The 12,825-nt window shown below is 39.2% G+C and overlaps 1 long non-coding RNA gene across 1 annotated transcript; it reads right to left on the bottom strand.

Annotated features, from left to right (window-relative positions):
* Nucleotides 1-4,171: 4,171 nt before the first annotated feature.
* LOC142167800 (uncharacterized) lies at nt 4,172-9,175 on the bottom strand. Its single transcript, XR_012697914.1, has 2 exons — nt 8,617-9,175; nt 4,172-4,877 (listed from the first exon to the last, which is right to left on the bottom strand). It is a non-coding gene; the product is annotated as an uncharacterized LOC142167800 (long non-coding RNA).
* Nucleotides 9,176-12,825: the final 3,650 nt, after the last annotated feature.

Raw genomic sequence — 12,825 nt, 5'->3', positions numbered from 1 at the left:
GAATAGGCTAATGGATGAGCCTATTGGATAATTTGGGATGGTTGAAGGCTTGTTGCTGAATTATGAAGCGTAAATAGATATTTATGAATCTTTTCGTATTTATTTTGATGTAGTTGGGATATCTAATGGTAGATATTGAATTTTAGGTGGTATTTGGACATTTTAATCAATTAGAGCATTGTAGTATTTCCGGAACTTGAAGGTTGATATTGGGATTGCTGGGATTTTCGGAATATTATAGTAATTTAAGGAAAGCTCAAATCGAGGTATGTTGGCTAAACTCCTCTCTTAGAATTAAATCACATGTTATTCATGTAATTTATGTAAGTCCCAAGTGGTTCACTATAAAAAAACTTGGCTATTCCGAATGAGTTGTGTTGAAAGATATATGTTCAATATGTATACCAAATACTTTTATCGTGTTATGTTATCATTTGAGAATGTGTTCAAAGTATGAGTTGTGCATTAAAAATGTTTCGACTTCAAGCCAAGTCCAAACGAAGGCTATTATGCCAAATCTTGTGAAAAATATCTATGTGCCTAAGACTCTTAAGTGCTCACATGTGTACTAAAAACGTTGATTTGAAATGACTTGTTGTGGATGTGAAAGAAGTATGCAAGAATACTAAATGCAGCCGAGGTACCAAGAATGATTTTATAATTATGGCCACTAGTGCCAATGAAATATAAAGATGTGAAAGAAGTATGAAATGAGATGATTGGTATAAAAAGGATGATGTCTCGAATGAGACGGCCTAGCTGATCGGGTCGTGATCGGACGCCATGCAGCACACATGGTGGTGATTATGCTGGAAATTGTAAATTGAAATTGTGATTGTGGTTGATGTCTCTAGTGAGATGGCCTAGCCAATCGGGTCATGATCGGACTCCGTGCTAAAAGTACGGTGGTATTGGTATTGTGAATATTGGTATCGTGAACGGTGGCATATTGGTATTAATGATCTCCCAACTTAAGATATGGAAATTAATTTGAATACTGTCTTGATCCTAATTTGAGGTTTGATGTTGTTTGTGGCTTCGAGTGATATTATGAGTGTTATTCCTTGTATTATTTATCATTTTATTGAGAGGGTGTTTTGTCATTCATACTAGTACTATTCCATATGTACTAACATCCCTTTTGCCGGGGGTGATGCATCTCCAATGGATGCAGGTAGGTCCACAGCAGGAGACATTGATCAGTGATAGCGGTAGACCCTCTTCCCAGCTGACTTGGTGAGCCACTTCATTTCGGTGTCATGTATCTTTTGTTCCTTGTGTATTGTGTTTAAGGTATAGTGAGAGCCTTATTGTTGGCATTATCATAATACTCTTCTATATCTATTAGAGGCTCCGTAGACAAAGTGTGGGTTGTATATTGGTGCTGGGAAAGTCAAACCATGTTATGTTGTGTTGGAATTACTTCATTTTAGACCATGAAAATGTGTGTAATTGGAGACTTTAAAATGAAGTAACTTATGGTAATGAATTGGTATTGTATACATGGTCTCCTTATCGTATAAATAACGAAACTATGTATTTGTTTTATATTCATAAGTGAGTTTGGGTAGAAAGTATCTAACATGCTTGCTTGACCGGGTTCACTTGGTTGAGCGCCGGTCGCGCTCCCCGAGTTTGAGGCGTGGCAGGTGTACCCTGGGAAAATATGATAATTTGGGAATGGTGTACCCTGATTGTCTAAATGGTGCCTCAACTAAAGATTGGTGTACCTTATGTTGGGGAAAATGCTATGGGGTATAGTGTACCCTGATACTGGTAAGGAGACTAGGGAGTGGAGACCCTATATCGAAAATATAAAAAACAACTAGGGAGTGGAGACCATATGTCGAAAGACACAACTAGGGATTAGTGTACCCTAATACTGGTAAGAAAATGTAACACGGGGTTGGTACCTTATATTACGGAAAAAGAATGTAATCAGAGGTTGGTACCCTGTATTACTGGGAAAAAATTGTAATCATGGGATGGCGCCCTGTATTACTAAAAGAAAATGTAACTAGGGGATGACGTCCTATATTACGGAAAAGGAAATGTAACCTGGGGTTAGTGCCCTGTATTACTGAAAAGGAAATGTAATCAGGGGTCATACCCGGTATTACTGAAAAAGGGAATGTAACCAGGGGTTGGTGCCCTGTATTACTGAAAAGGAAATGTAACTAGGGGTTGGCGCCCTGTATTACTGATATGAAACGTAACCAGGGGTTAGCGCCCTGCATTACTGAAAAGAAAATGTAACAAGGTGTTGGTGCCCTGCATTACTGAAAAGGAAATGTAACTAGGGGTTGTTGCCTTGTATTATTGAAAAGGAAATGTAACCAGTGGTTGTTGCCCTGTATTATTGAAAAGGAAATGTAACCAGGGGTTGGTACCCTGTATTACAAATAAAATGTTGAATCCTCTGGGCAAAAGGGTTCTACCTAGGTTAAACTACGAAAAGCAAGCTTGGGCAAAGAGTACTTCTACCCGAAAATATGAGCTGAATCCCACTAGACGAAAAGGTTCTACCTGGGTTATGCTACGAAAAGCAAGCCTGGGCGAAGAGTAACTTCTACCCGGAACTATGAACTGGATCCCCCTAGGCGAAAAGGTTCTACCTGGGTTAAGCTACGTAAAACATCCTGAGCGAAAAGTACTTCTACCCGGAACTATGAGCTGGATCCCCCTAGGCGAAATGGTTCTACCTGAGTTAAGCTACGTAAAACATCCTGAGCGAAGAGTACTTCTACCCGAAACTATAAGCTGGATCCCCTAGGCGAAAAGGTTCTACCCGGGTTAAACTACATAAAACATCCTGAGCGAAGATTACTTCTACCCAGAACTATGAACTGGATCCCTCTAGGCAAAAAGTTTCTACCTGAGTTAAGCTACGTAAAACATCCTGAGCGAAGAGTACTTCTACCCAGAACTATGAGCTCGATCCCCCTAGGCAAAAAGGTTCTACCCGGGTTAAGCTACGTAAAACATCCTGAACTAAGAGTAATTCTACCCGAAATTATGTGTTAGATCCCCCTAGGCGAAAAGGTTCTACCCTGGTTAAGCTACGTAAAATATCCTGAGCGAAGAGTACTTCTACTCAAAACTATGAGCTGGATCCCTCTAGGCGAAAAGGTTCTACCTGGGTTAAGCTACGAAAAGGGGAGGTATGAATAGTAGTGACACATGCTGAAAATATAAGAAAATGGAAATTTTGAGGAACTTACCTTTTGTGACATTCGTCCTTTAGGAATCGCCATTTTGCCTTTGTTCCTGCCGCAAGCAAAGAAAAATTGTGAGTGTTCAAAGTGGTGGTCAGTTTGTGGCTTTGATGCCCTTACCGAGGTTGGGTGCCTTTTCTATGTATCCGTTCGCTTCAAATGAGAGCCCTGTAATCGGTCTTACCATCCTTTCTTTGCCTTTATTTTGACACGAAGTTATACCGAAAGGAATTCAAAGAAAACAACAATGAAATGGAGAATGAGTTTAAACAAGAGGTGTCCCTTTCGGGGAACAGAAATTAAAGAAAGACTTATCTGGGAGTACAAGCGGACTTCAATGAAAATGACATGCCTTTTGGACTGGATGCCTGATCTGTGTAAACCATCCGACTCTCAGCAATTCAACACAACTTTTGCCTCGAAACCAAGAAACCTTGCCCAGGACTGTGTCGATGTCAATGGCTGTGAAGATCCTCTTTTTGATCAGTAGTGCTCTTTGCGGGTTTTCACCAGCTAACCTCTCTCATTTTTATAGTGCCCTTTGCGGGTTTTCACTAGCAAGACTTTCTCATTTTTATTTTCTCTGCTCGTCATCGCCCTACGTTGCCCGTGAGGGTTTTCACCAATAAGACTCTCTTATTTTATTTCTCCTATTTGGTTGTCTCAGATCCAAGTAATTGTATCCTCCAATTCTTGAACATTCTCGTTGATTGATCGGAAGGACTTGAAAAGGATTTGGGTAAAAGGGATTTGGATTGAATTACAACTTTTGAACCTTTCAAACGAAACCATTGCCGAACCATTGTAACATCTGCCCCAGTTTTAACTTTTTGTTTTTGGGAATGTGGATTTTGATATTGGTGTGACTGAACCCTAGAGGAAGGCTGCCTACGTATCCTTTCTGAATCAAGTCGAACGTAGTTTAAGTAGCTTTGTTTTTTATTTTCTTATGTCCTTTTTTTTTTATTTTTTTTTATTTTTAATAATAACTTCGTGGTTCCAAAGAGGGTGATCAAAGAAAGGGAACCGGCTCAAAGTATTTGCAAAGGGTTGATAGCGTTTGGATAGCAAGAAAGAAAGCCTTCGTCATCCCAATCAGAGCATGTTATAATTGTGAAAAAGGGTAACTGTGAAAAAGAGGTCAAACATAATTTATTTTGACCGTATCTGCATTGACGACTGTCTCGGGGTCATTTCCCTCGATGTCTCTCAAATACAGCTCTCCCTTCGGCAACACTCTTCTTATAATGTATGGACTTTTCCAATTTAGAGAAAATTTTCCTTTGGCTTCTTCATGATGCGGGAGGATATGTCTCAAAACGAGTTGACCCCCTTCGAATATTCTGGGTCGCACTTTCTTGTTGTAGGCATAGGCCATTCTTTGTTGGTACAACTGCCCGTGGAAAACTGTGGCCAATCATTTTTCATCAATACGTGTCCATTGTTCCAATCGGTTCTTGACCCAATCTTTATCCTCAATCTCAGCTTCAACAATGATTTGAAGAGAGGGAATTTCAACTTCTTCCGAATTCATTCGGACTTGGCTTAGGCCTACTATTCCAATTCTTTGTTTATTTTCTCATAAGCTTTATCTTCAACACATTCTGCTTCTTAATTCATTATTTCGAGGCCTGACAGCATTTTAGGATCTGGGCATGAAGTCTGCAAGCATGTCATGTTATTAAAATCTGTATTAACATAACTGAATAAAGAATAAGAAAGGTGACAAAATTAAGAAAAGAGACATTCATGGACAATGAAATATTAATTTCATTTGATTTTTTTAAAAAAAAAATTAAAGATAGAAGGGTTTATATCAGAAAGAAAGACAATAAAAGTAAAACGTACGGATTACACCCTGAAATAATCCAGACGTAGAAAGGATAGCAAAACCGGCTACCGAGATTCCCGTCTGATAGAGAAATTTTCAGGTTCGGCTCCCCTTTTTTTTGGTTTCTCCTATGCCGCGGCAATGGATACTATGTCTTTCAATGCTGGATCAAATTTCCCATCATCACAGATTATTCTAACGACTCGGCCAGTATTGTGAGCAGGCAACAAATTGTTCGTCATATTATGGGCTTATTGTTCCCTGAGAACTATTGACTTTGACCTCAATGAGGTCCTTCACTACTCTTTTGAGAGTCCAAGAATCTTCAATATCATGTCCCACTGCTCCAGAGTAGTATTCTCATCTAGTATCAGCTCGGTACGAGGGGGACTCAGGGTTCGACCGGTTCGGGGCCACTGGCTACAGCAAACCTAGCCCGATTAGCTTTTCAAACAAATTTAATATGATTCACCAATAGGGGTGAATTTATTCCTTCCGAGGGGCGCTCTTGGGCGAGGATTGTATTGGGGAACATTTGGTTGGGGATTATATGGAGCTTGGTATGGACGTGTATTTCTGGGATGTAGAGCTCGGTTTTGTATATAATGCTCTAGCTGCGTGTAAGGTTTCACGTTCATCACTGCATAGGGAGGTGGTGCCACGACATAAGCATCATCTTGATGGGGATAATAGTGTTGTGGGACCTTAGGAAGCATATATGATTGGTTGAATGATTTGCGGGCCCCCTCGAGCTCGAAGCCATCATGGCTCCCTCTTCCCTCCTGTTTATGTGAACCATTCTGAATGGTCTGTGATGTAGTCTTAAAGGTAGCATGACTCAAGATTCGACCTGTTTTTAAACCGTTTTCGACCATCTCCCCAATTTTGATAGCTTCGGTGAACGGATTACCCATAGAGGTCATCATGTTCTGGAAGTAGTCCGCCTCTTGGGCCTGTAGAAAGACCCTAACCATTTCTTCTTCGTCCAATGGAGGCTTTACTCTGGCGGCTTGCTCGTGCCATTTGACAGCATACCCACAGAAGATTTCCGCGATTTTCTTTTTCAAATTGGACAAAGAGTTCTCTTTTTTGATTTTTTACTCTTGTTTTTTTTTTGCTCTTTATTTTTCTTTGTTGTTTTATGTCACTCCTTTCTTTCTTTTTCTTTTCCTCTTTTTTTTTCTCGGTTTATTAATGGTTATGATCGAATCCGATGGAGATTGCCTACGTATCATGACACCGCATGAATCAGATCATTACGTAGTTCAGGACAATCAGGAATAAAGTAAATAAACTAACTCTTACTCTTATACAATTCAGACCATGATAACTCCTAACAAGGAAAATAATTTTTTGGATTTTGTTTGGGAATGGTTGAAAAAAAAAAAGACTTCTAAAGAAGAAAGAAAATATTTATTTTTTTTGGATTTCGATTTTTTTTTTGTTTTTGTTTTGGAATTGTTGAAAGAAAGACTTCTAAAGGAAATATTTTTGGAATTTGCATTTTCTTTTCAATTTTTGAAAGAAAAACTTCTGAAGAAGAATGAAAATATTTTTTGGATTTTTAGAAGAAATTAAAAGAAAATATTTTTGGATTTTTAAAAATTGGATCTCAAAGAAAGACTTTTTTTAAAGAAGAAAGTAAAGGAAAATATTATTGGATTTTTTGAAAATTGGGGGCCGGAACCGATGAGGTTTGCCTACATATCTCACATCCGATAAGAATCAGACTCGCGTAGTTCGGTCAAAATTAAAAAAAAAACATTTTGAAAATTGTGATTTTACACATTAGAACCCTTCAAAACGTTTTACTTTTTTAAAAAAAATTAAATGTGAACTTTATGAAAACGTGGAGGAAATTTTCTCTTTCTCTCTCCTTTGTCAATCAATCTATCCTAAAGCCGGTCAATATTTGAGTAAAGCCTACCAAATAATGTTACATATAACACAGAAAAATGAACATATTGGTCTGAAAAATTAGTACCTGTCCTAGACGGGCCTGGTCCCTGTGCCAAGTCCCGCTAAGTCCAATGCATATGATGCAAATAAAGCGTAGCCTACTAGATATGTTCGTTGCTTGTGGCTTGTTTTTCTAAATTTTCAAATCCTATAGGAGATGGTATCTATACCTGGCTTACCCGAGCAGACAACCAAAGCCGATGGGCGTCAAGCGTCACCAGTAGTAGAACAACACTGGCTAGCTAACGGCTCTCCCGCCTAAACGTGTGTGACTAAATCCTTCACCAGAAGCTGGTAGGCTAACTGGTTTTATCTCAAGACAGAAATTTTGTGATGCTGGTAGGCAAACACAACATAACTAACTATCATAAGACTCAGAGGGGTGTGAGAGAGGATACAATTTATATCACAGTTCAAATAAATATTAAAGCGGTAAAGAAACGACAAATAGCACATTAGGCTTCCAAACACAATAATATCCAAAACATGATAAAAGCCAAATAAAAATCAATATACAAAGCTCGAATTCTTATTAGGCATCCCCAGCAGAGTCGTCAGAGTTGTCACACCTCTTTTTACCCCCTCTCCCCCCCCAAAAAAAAATATGTATTATGAATTGTTGTGGGTTAAAAGAGATTTTCCATTTAAAGTGACATTTTTGAAGTAAGAATTATTTTATTATTCAGAGTCTCCACTTGGAATTTTATTTTTGGGTGTTCCAAGTTACCTTTTATTTAAATCCCTATTCAAAGGAAGATTTGACTCTTTTATTATTGATATGCGAAAATAAAGTTCGGGTAAGGAATTCTGTTGACCGGGGAGAAGGTGTAAGGTATTCCCGAGTCCCGTGGCTAGCACAGTCGCTTTATTGACTACAACTTGGCTTGAATGAGTCCCGTGGCTAGCACGGTCGCTTTATTGACTACAATTTGGCTTGAATTAATTTTGGATAAACTGTAATTTATTGGTTTTCATGTTTTATCTATCCGCTTTTAATTATTAAAATATGGAATTATCTTTGAAACGAATCACGTGTGTGAGTTCATTTTGTTTATTGTGCCAAAATCATATCACGCGTACGTGTACACAATTAATAGAATTTTTATTATATTAAGATTGTTTTGGCCAAAGTTGCGCGAACGCATATCTTGGTTTTAAGTTTGGAAGTCGTAATTATGTCACGCGTACGTATACATAATCATGATAATTTAATTAATTAAGAGCGTCTAAAGCATGCTAGAGGTTTGTTAATTATTTTGCAACATTGTGAAACAAATGTAATTTACCCGTTTGGAATTGATATGTACCAATTACTAATTGTTATAAAGGAAATGAACAAGATGTTACCTCTAACGAATTGCGCCTAGTAAAATTGATTCTCTAATGGCCCATAACAGTTAATTCATTCAAATTACCTCCCATGACCCACTTATTTAAAAAGACCTTATCTTCAATTCCACTTACAATATTCCCCACGTAAAGCCATTAACAAACTGCCAAAAATATTGGCACAACTAGTTCAAGATTCAAATCAATTTATTGAATAATCTTATCACAAAGAACACGTTTAGGTCCCAAAATCTTTACTAAAGAGATGAGATAAGAACGGACCTTTGAACTTTGGATTCTCAAAAGAAACTCAACTAAACGTGACCTCGACCGGAGCCAACAGACGGAGCTTTAAAGAGGACCTCAAACGGCAACCTCAAACACCGACCTCTCGAGCGGGATCTCGCCAGCGATTTTGTTGCGTTGGAGCATATGTCTAGGTGTTCTTTTCAACTAGCTTTTATGGCTATTGGGGAGTAGTGTTCATGGGTAGTGGTGGCTGCTTTTTTTAGGATGATTTTCAGGTATTTTTAGACTGTTTTTTGGTATTTTGGGATGGAGATGAAGCTGGATTTAAGGAATTGTTGAAAGTTTCTGGGTTTTCTCCTAGAAAGACGGAAACTCGAATTGAGGAAGAAGGCTGCCCGTTTTTGCTTTCCGTTTCCTCTCTGTTTTTTTGTTTGTTTCTCCCTCTTCCCAGATCTATCTTTTCCTTCCCCCTTTCGTGTGTGTATTTGTGAGTGTGTGTGTTATCCGTGAAGGAAATGGGGATATGAGGGTTGTGAGTGGAGGGGAAATAGTGGGGGACATGAGTGGGAGACAAAGAGTGGGGGGACATGAGCGGGGGACAAGGAGTGGGGGACATGAGTGGGGGATTGAGTGGAAAAGTAGAGTGGGGACACCCTTGGGGAAAATGGGAGCGGGAATGATGGAGTGAAAAGTGAGGTATTTGTGATATGAGTAAAAAAAAATTCAAGCATGGTAAAAAATTAGGTGCTCACAGCATGCCCATCTTTGCTTGGAAACATGAAGAGTTTTCAGGCAAAGAAACGATGAGAGATATGACTAATTTTTTGACCAAACCGTTATTCGAAAGGAAAAGAAATAAAAGATAGGGTGCAACAGAGTCCAGGTTTGGACAGCCTACATATCCCGGGTTATAGGGGAATCAGGTCGCGTGTAATTCAAGAAAAATGATGAAATGATGAGTTGTAGAGTCGAGTGAGGTTCCGTCGAGGCTCCGGTCCATGGTCATGTTATTAAATCAAAATCAAAATCCAAAGAAACTAAACAAGTCTATCAGTTGTGAGTTATAACATTCCTATCTATATGTCTTCTAAAACATGATCTTGAGTCTTGACTGGTTCTTCATGCAGACTCTGATCTGAACCTTGATGCTTGCTAGATGCAGGTGCTAGTTCATTCCTCTACGGCTTCTTCTGATGAAGACGGGAAATGTAAAGCTCGTAACTTCAGTCATGTCTTGAGCAGTCCATATCCTTTACATCTGCTTCTGCATTTGGATTTACTTATTTTTCTTTTCTTCTTTTGGTCATCTCGAACCCTGTGCCTCAAAGTAAAACCTGCTCAGATACCAAAATAAATAAACGAACGAAAATTTTCTGCCCTAGTTTTCACTTGAAAAATTTTGTGAGTTATTGTAACAAAATTCTAAACTGCTTCTTTATTAAAAGCATTAAAGTGTCGGGAATGGTGTACCCTGGAAAAACATGATAATGGTTTTTTTTTGTTTTTTTATTCTTTTGAAATGGTGTACCCTTCTAGTCAAAATGATGTCTCAACTAAGGATTGATGTACCTTATGTTGGGAAAATACGACTAGGGACTGGTGTACCATTTATTAATAAAGATATTAGGGAGTGGTGTACCCTTCATTTAAGCTCAAATCAACTAGGGAGTGGTGTACCCTATGTTATTAAAAGAAAATGTAACCAGGGGTTGACACCCTATATTATTGGAAAAAAATGTAACCAGGGGTTAGTGCCCTGTATTACTTAAAAGGAAATGTAATAATGGGTCATACCCTGTATTACTGAAAAAGGGAATGTAACCAGGGGTTGGAACCCTGTATTACTGAAAGAAAATGTAACCAGGGGTTGGTACCTTGTATTACTGAAAAGGAAATGTAACCAGGGGTTGGTGCCCTGTATTACTGAAAAAGAGAATGTAACCAGGGGTTGGTGCCCTGTATTACTGAAAAGGAAATGTAACTAGTGGTTGGTACCCTGTATTACTGATATGAAATGTAACCAGGGGTTGACGTCCTGTATTACTGAAAAAAAAATAACAAGGTGTTGGTGCCATGTATTACTGAAAAGGAAATGTAACCAGGGGTTGTTGCCCTGTATTATTGAAAAGGAAATCTAACCAGGGGTTGGTACCCTGTATTACTAATAAAATGCTGAATTCCCTGGACGAAAAGGTTCTACCTGGGTTAAACTACGAAAAGCAAGCTTGGGCGAAGAGTACTTCTACCCGAAAATATGAGCTGAATCCCACTAGACGAAAAGGTTCTACCTGGGTTAAGCTACAAAAAGAAAGCCTGGGCGAAGAGTACTTCTACTCAGAAATATGAGCTTGATCCCCCTAGGCGAGAAGGTTCTACCTGGGTTAAGCTACGAAAGAAAGCCTGGGCGAAAAGTACTTCTACCTGGAAATATGAGCTGGATCCCCCTAAGCGAATAGATTTTACCTGGGTTAAACTATGTAAAACAAGCCTGGGCGAAGAGTACTTCAACCCGGAGATATGTGCTCGATCCCCCTAGGCAAAATGGTTCTACCTGAGTTAAGCTACGTAAAACAACCTGAGCGAAGATTACTTCTACTCGGAACTATGAGCTGGATCCCCCTAGGTGAAAGGGTTCTACCCCGGTCAATCTACGAAAAACAAGCTTGGGCGAAGAGTACTTCTACCCGGAAATATGAGCTAGATCTCCCTAGGCGAATAGGTTCTACCTGGGTTAAGCTATGAAAGAAAGCCTGAGCGATATTTCTACCCAGAACTATGAGTTAGATCCCTCTAGGCAAAAAGTTTCTATTGAGTTGAGCTACAAAAAACAAGCCCGGGCGAAGAGTACTTCTACCCGAAAATATGAGCTGGATCCCCCTAAGTGAAAAGGTTCTACCTGGGTCAAGCTGCGCAAAACAAACCTCGGTGAAGAGTACTTCTACGCGAAAATATGAGCTGGATCCCCCTAGGTGAATAGGTTCTACCTGGGTTAAGCTACGAAAGAAAACCTGAGCGAAAAGTATTTCTACCCGAAACTATTAGCTGGAACCCCCTAGGCGAAAAGTCTTTACCTGAGTTGAGCTACGAAAAACAAGCCTGGGCGAAGAGTACTTCTACCCGGCAATATGAGCTTGATCCCCCTAGGAGAAAAGGTTCTACCTGGGTTAAGCTACGTAAAACATCCTGAGCGAACAGTACTTCTACCCGGAATATGAGTTAGATCCCCCTAGGCGAAAAGGTTCTACCTGGTTTAAGCTATGTAAAACAGCCTGAGTGAAGGGTACTTCTACTCGGAATATGAGCTGGATCACCCTAGGCGAAACGGTTATACCTGGGTTAAGCTACGTAAAACAACTTGAGCGAAGAGTACTTCTACCCGAAAATATGAACTGGATCCTCCTAGGCAAAAAGGTTCTACATGGGTTAAGCTAAGAAAATAATCTATAATAGTGATGCATGCTGAAAATAATAGAAAATGGAGATTTTGCAAAACTTACCTTTGGTGACATTCGTCCTTTAAGAATTGCCATTCTGCACTGCTTTGTTCCTGCTTCAAAATAAAGAAAAATTATGAGTTTTAAAAGTGGTGGTCGGTTTGTGGCCTTGATGTCTTTGGTAGCTTGGCTTTGTGCCCATCTTCTTTTGATGATGATTTCAACCTGCCACTATATGTTTCCTGGATACCACTTGCATTTCTGGCCCCTTTGACTTTTTAAACTTTTACATGACGGTTGGTCGCGTGGGACTTAGCCTTTTCAACTTTATTTTGCCTGTGTAAGGCTTTCACTTATGACTTTTTTTTCAATTTTAATTTTAGAGCATTGAGGAACCTTTGGCTTTTCAAACTTTGCCAAGGCGGTTATCCATTTGGGACTTAGCATTTTCAACTTCATTTTGTCTTTGTAGGCTTTACTTCAATTGATTTTCTCCTTTCAAGAGTTTTTGATTTCGAAGCATCGGCCGCCATGGCCAGTCAGGGTCGACTTGATGCCCACCACCGAGGCAGGGTGCCTCTTGAATATCAGCTTGCGGGAAACGAAAGTCCTTTAAATCAGTGTTACCATCTCTTATTTGTCTCAGTTTTGGGAATAAAATTAGACCAAAAGCGATTCAAAGAAAAACAAACAATGGAATGAAGAATGAGTTTAAAACAAAAGGTATCCCTTTTGGGGAAAGGAAAAGAAGGACTTATCTGAAGTACATGAGAACTTCAATGAACATGACATGCCTTTTGGACTGGAT

Source organism: Nicotiana tabacum, chromosome 13 (genome assembly GCF_000715075.1).
Source record: "Nicotiana tabacum cultivar K326 chromosome 13, ASM71507v2, whole genome shotgun sequence".
Lineage (NCBI taxonomy): Eukaryota > Viridiplantae > Streptophyta > Magnoliopsida > Solanales > Solanaceae > Nicotiana > Nicotiana tabacum.
The sequence above is the reverse complement of the archived record's forward strand: the minus strand, read 5'-3'. Positions and strand labels throughout refer to the sequence as shown.